This window comes from Oryza glaberrima, chromosome 11 (genome assembly GCF_000147395.1).
Source record: "Oryza glaberrima chromosome 11, OglaRS2, whole genome shotgun sequence".
Classification (NCBI taxonomy): Eukaryota; Viridiplantae; Streptophyta; class Magnoliopsida; order Poales; family Poaceae; genus Oryza; species Oryza glaberrima.
This window is the reverse complement of record NC_068336.1, coordinates 14,097,010-14,102,838: the sequence shown is the minus strand read 5'-3', so window position 1 is coordinate 14,102,838 and position 5,829 is coordinate 14,097,010.

The following is a 5,829-nucleotide window of genomic DNA, read 5'->3' as shown; positions in this document are numbered from 1 at the left end:
TTCAGTTTTCAAGCGGATAGTGATTCCACAATTGTTCAGCTCAATATTTTCACAACTTTGCTAGGACATGATGAGGACACCACTCTTTTGGATACACATGAGGAAGAATTGGAAAAGCACTTAGAGAGAGGTTTGAAGATGGAGGCGCAAATCATATCAAGTTCGAGCCTACCTCGAAATCTAGGGAGCATACCACACCAAAATTATCGCCCACATTTCATTCGGACTCCGTTTTGATGTTCTTCATATGTATGAAAATCATTATTTCTTTTTTTATCTATTTCTTTACCACAATAAATCAGGCTCCATTCACTTCCATAAAAAAGAGAAGCAAACGTCTCCAGCGTTTAAAAAAAAGTAGGGTAAAAATGAAAACCTAAAATGGATAAAATCAATATTAGATATAAAAAAAGGGGCATAAACAAAATTGCCCCAAAAATATTTGAGAAATTATTATTTACAAGGTGGGCTGAGAAAAACAAGTGAGGTGGGAATCCATCTGGGCGTAACCTCTAGTTTGGGCCTGATTATCCATTGTTTCAGGCCTGGTACGTAATTTAATGGGGAAAATATTTGATCCAACGATTAAAATATGTTGATGATGATATAGTATTTAGTTTAATTTGATACAACAACTAGTTGTTAAGGTCTTCAGAGGACATGGATGACGGCCGGAGTGGCGACTGGCTGACTGCTATGGTGGCTCCGTTTTCTGATGATCCGCCGAGGGGATGGAATTTCTCCCGGGGGATGTTGGTGATATTCCCTAGAGGCAATCATAGAGATGATTGTATCACATATTATGTTTACATATTTATCCAACATTGTTCCTTAAAATAGATAACTTATTATTGGTTAATAAATATGTGATTATTTCATGAGACTCTTTATGTTGTATGTTACTATTTTAAAGGATTCCTGATCAAATATCATATGTAGAACAAATATGTTTAAATGATCAGCACATGTATTAATTGATGATCATATCTCATGGATCATGGTATCTCTACCAAATTAATAATGTGGACACATGTTGGGAAACATGTTGTTGGATAGACCTAACATGAGACACCGCAAGAGTCATATGTGTAGTGTCATCAGTGATCTCATTTAGTGTTGGTGTTGAATCCTTAGACTTGAGATTATTATGGTTCCCAACATGTGTAGTAGCTTACTTAGGGACTGCTAAACGCTACTCCATAATTGGGTAGTTATAAAAGTAGTTTTCGGGGTATACTATGAAACATGTAGTGGGATATGAATAATCAAGACGGGATTTGCCCCTCCTATGGAGATATATCTCTGGGCCCCTCGATGTTATAGATTATGGAAGTGCATGACTATGCTAAAGGTGATTGAGGAGTCAATAACAAGTTACATAATCTATCACAAATTCGAGTGAATGATTGAGCTATTAGAGGATGTCACATATCTAGCCTTGAGCTTAATCAATATCGTGAGGCAAAGGGTTTCATACAAGTATACACTAGAGGTTCAACCGATATGATCTTTGTATATGCCCGGTCGATCAATACGTTTTGCTAGGGGCCGCTGTTGACACGTGGACCGAAAATGAGTTTTCGGGTTACAGCCGAGTGTGCATGAACCTACAGGGTCGCACGCTTAATGGGCCGGAATAAGAGGATTGGATGGAGATCCAATATGAGCTTAATTCCAATAGAGATCCGAATAGGAGTCCTACGAGCCTTGGAGGCCCGAGTCATGGATCTTTATATATTCGTGAGGGGTGTGACCGGAGGATGCATTGCATCACCTAAGAAACCGTAGCCACCACTCCCCTCCCCAAGCAAAAACCTAGCCAACGCGCGGGTGCTAGCACATCTGCGCGTGGCGTTCTGTCCCTATACGTGTGCATACCGGTAGAGGCGCCACTGCTTTGCGGTGCTGATCAACGTGGGAGTACGGCGAGGAGAACGCACGAAGATGAGAAGGTCGAGCTGGTGCAATCAACTACTTCCTCTACATCGACGCGCGCTACATCGTGAGGGTTCTTTCGCCTTCTTAACGCTTTCTTCCGCTGCGCAGCGCGTCGATGGGTAACGATATATGATCTAATACTTGCATGATTCTTGGTTTACGCAGTAGAAAAATTTTAATTTATGCTATCATAGCCTACGCATATCCCAACAGAGAATTCCCTTCGTGATGAATTCTGGCGTCGATTAGGCTCCCGGCCAGTGCATTTTCCCTCCTCATGTTCTAAACCCATTTCACCTGATCATGGATGTTTCTGCTTCTAGTTTCACAATATAAAAAAAATATCTAATTTTTAAAACATGCAAAAGTAGTGGTGTTGGGATGATACCACTATATTATGTTTTATATGGTACTATATATTAATAACAAAGTACACCCTCCGTAAAAAAAAAAGACAACTCCTAGGATAAATCTGGACAAATGCTTGTCCAGATTCATCCCTAGAAATTGATTTTTTATAGGACGGAGGGAGTAATTTGTAATGAAATTTAATTATCTATTTATGATATAGATATGTAGAAAAGAAATATCGTAAACAAGACAGCGTATATGCGCCGGCTTGGTACTACTCCAGCTCTTGTATGTGGGGGCTTGTATAGTGTTAACAATGGGGGCGTGTGCAATGGATGTGACCTGTTTGCTGCTGTTTCCATGCAGCCATTATGCAGGTTGCCTGCTCGCTCTTGTTCTGTTATTCATGTGATCTAGGGGACACATGGATGCACAAGCTTAGCTAGCCTGCTAGTGCCACGGAGCGTGTGTCCAATGACAGCTGACCGACCGACCGAGACCAGCTAGGAACTCTTAATTTCCTATCACATAAGATGTTTAGACACTAATTATTTAACGAATGTATGGACACTAATTATAAATATTAAACGTGGACTATTAATAAAACATATTCATAATCTTAGACTAATTCGTGAGACGAATCTATTAAGCCTAATTAATTCATGATAAGCCTATGTGATACTACCGTAAACATTCTCTAATTATAGATTAATTAGGCTAAAAATTTTATCTTGTAAATTAGCTTTCATTTATATAATTAGTTCTGTAAGTAGCCTATATTTAATACTCTAAATTAGTGTCTAAATACAGAGACTAAAATTAAGTTTCTGGATCTAAACATCAACTTAGCTAGCTTGCTAGTGCCATGGAGTCTGTGTCCATCGATATCTCACGCGGATTTCGTACTGCAGTGGTTGCACTTGCGTACGTGTGTGCGCACGGATGTGTGCGTGCGTGCTGCTATTAATTAATCCCTGCTGTCTCGTGATCGCATTGTACCATCATTACCTTCGTCCTAAAATATAATTTCTAATAATTATTAAGTGAATTGTAATTTATACCATATTTTATTATAAAAGTTTTACTTTGGATGGATCACCCAATGGAGGGTAGATATGAATAATAAAGATAATTAGGAGGTCAAAAACGAATATATGACAAAGTTACCCGGTTCAACGTGAAATGATTGGTTTAGGGATGGTCAAAGTAAAACTTTTGTAATAAAGGATAACCTAAACTACAATTTACTTATGATTATTTAAAAATAAATTTATTTAGGATAAACTAGAGGAGACAAAACTGAACTTATTATTGGATGGTGGGAATAGTAACTTGCCTCACCAACCGTATTGTCCGGTAGGACATGCTTCCTCCATTTTTTAAAGTTTAATTTCATTGATTTTTATAATATACATTTATCATTCGTGTTATCTAAGCAATTCATTATACAACTATATAACAATACAAGTCCTACCTAAAGCTAAAACAAATTTTCACAAAGTAAATGATAATTACATATTTTTTCAATAAGTCAAATAGTCAAATTTATATTTAAAAAGTCAACATTGTCAGGAGTATTACATTTATCGTTGTATAAAATTATAATATGTAACTATTTTATTTAGAAAATTACCGTAGAAAATGTTCACTACATGTAATGGGTCGATTATATTATTATATACATTATATGTGTGTCAATTGTAAGGGAATATATCGTATGCATACAAACCTTCTCATGTACACACCGTTTGTACACCGAATAACAAACTTTACAAAAAAGAATGTATAAAAAATTGACAAGTACTTCCAATATAGTATTACACTTATGTGTAAAGTGTTAACCTTAAATTCATTATATTTAGTTGTAACAAAAACGATAAAAATTCTGACAGTTTTGAGAATATAAATATGTCATAATTTTATTTTTTTTCTCTTTATATATAATTAATTTGAGGATGAGACTTTACACATAGATGTAATACGAGTAAAAAACATATGTACATTTTTTTGATATTTTGGTGATATTTTTTAGTTGGTGTGTATATGAGAAGGCTTGTATTTATAGGATACGTTCCCCATTGGCCAATTGCGATGCTTGGGTGTAGTAAGGATCTTAAAGAACTCAGAATGAGACAAATTAAACGTTGTATAACCCTCATATACAAATTACTTCTTGACAAAAGTAAAGAAAATGTTCTAAAGAAATATGGACCCAACTATATTTAAAAATGTTATTTTAAAAAAATTTAAAGTTTATTTATTTTCAAAGAAATTTTAAAAAAATTTCATATGTAGACTTAGAAGAACCGTTTTTACTGGCGGTTCTCATAAAATCCTTTAAAAATTATATTTTCAATGTTGTATTAAGGAACCACCCTTAAATCTATTTTATGGCTCTCAAGGTTTTATTCATTTGAGATCGTTTAGAGACTGAAATATTCGTTACAAGCGCTCAAATCTATTTTGAAAAAACGAATGTTAGTTTTTCAAAAATGATTTTTTTTAGTTTTTCAAACCACTTGTATGTAAACATATGCATGACGACATCTACAACTATAGTGATGATGTTTTTTTAATATAATTTAGAGTGCCAAATGTAATTTACAAGTTTTAACAAGTGAAGTTAAACGAATAGCATTCATCCCAGCCACAAAGTCCTTTAGGTAATTAAGATGCTAATGAGACTACGCATGGAGTGGGAGGTCATATGTTCAAATCCTATATTCCGCACGTGCACATATTTCACATGTAATTAAAATCTCCTGAGCTGTGACTATGAAGTACAAAATATTTCTTTTTGTTCTTTTTGCACCTACAAAAATAAGAATACTGGAAATTTATTTAATTTCGCCGGTGATTCTTAAGAGAGCCACCTATGAAATCCGATTGATTTCTACATGAGCCCCAAATCACAAGTGTTTCGCCCATTCGTGTGTAAACATATATTTTCTAACCGTCTTTGGAAAAATGATTTTCGTAGTAATTAACATGTGTATCCTAGACCTGTTCGTATTTTCCAGCTGAGGTAACTAACGGTGTACTATTGTACAATATTGCATAGCATTGACTTGAAATACACAGCCATGACAAATCTTTTGCATAAAAGGATGTCAAGCGCCAAAACTTTATGTGAAAAAATGTAGAAAGAATCGATTGTGTGTCACTTCCATCCCAGGGCACCCCCCACCAACCTCCACCCCCTCTCTTCCCCATACATTGGCGCCACCCGAGCGGTACCAGTTAAGTCCAAGCTCTTCCTGGGCGGATCTGGTAAGGATCTGCGCCACAGGTTGGAGTGCAATTGATGCATCCGCTGGTGTTTATCTGGCAACAACAACAGCATGGACTAGAGTGACGACGGGGAAGACGACATATAGGCGGATGCTTGTGCGGTCAGGTCTGGCGTCCCCATGGCCAAAACCAATCCCCTTCCTGGTGAGGATGACAGTGGGAGGGACACACGATGAGGTCCAATGTGGTGTGGGCGTGGATTGCACCCTGGGTACTAGGTGAGGCCGGACCCAACGAGGCCTGAGCAAC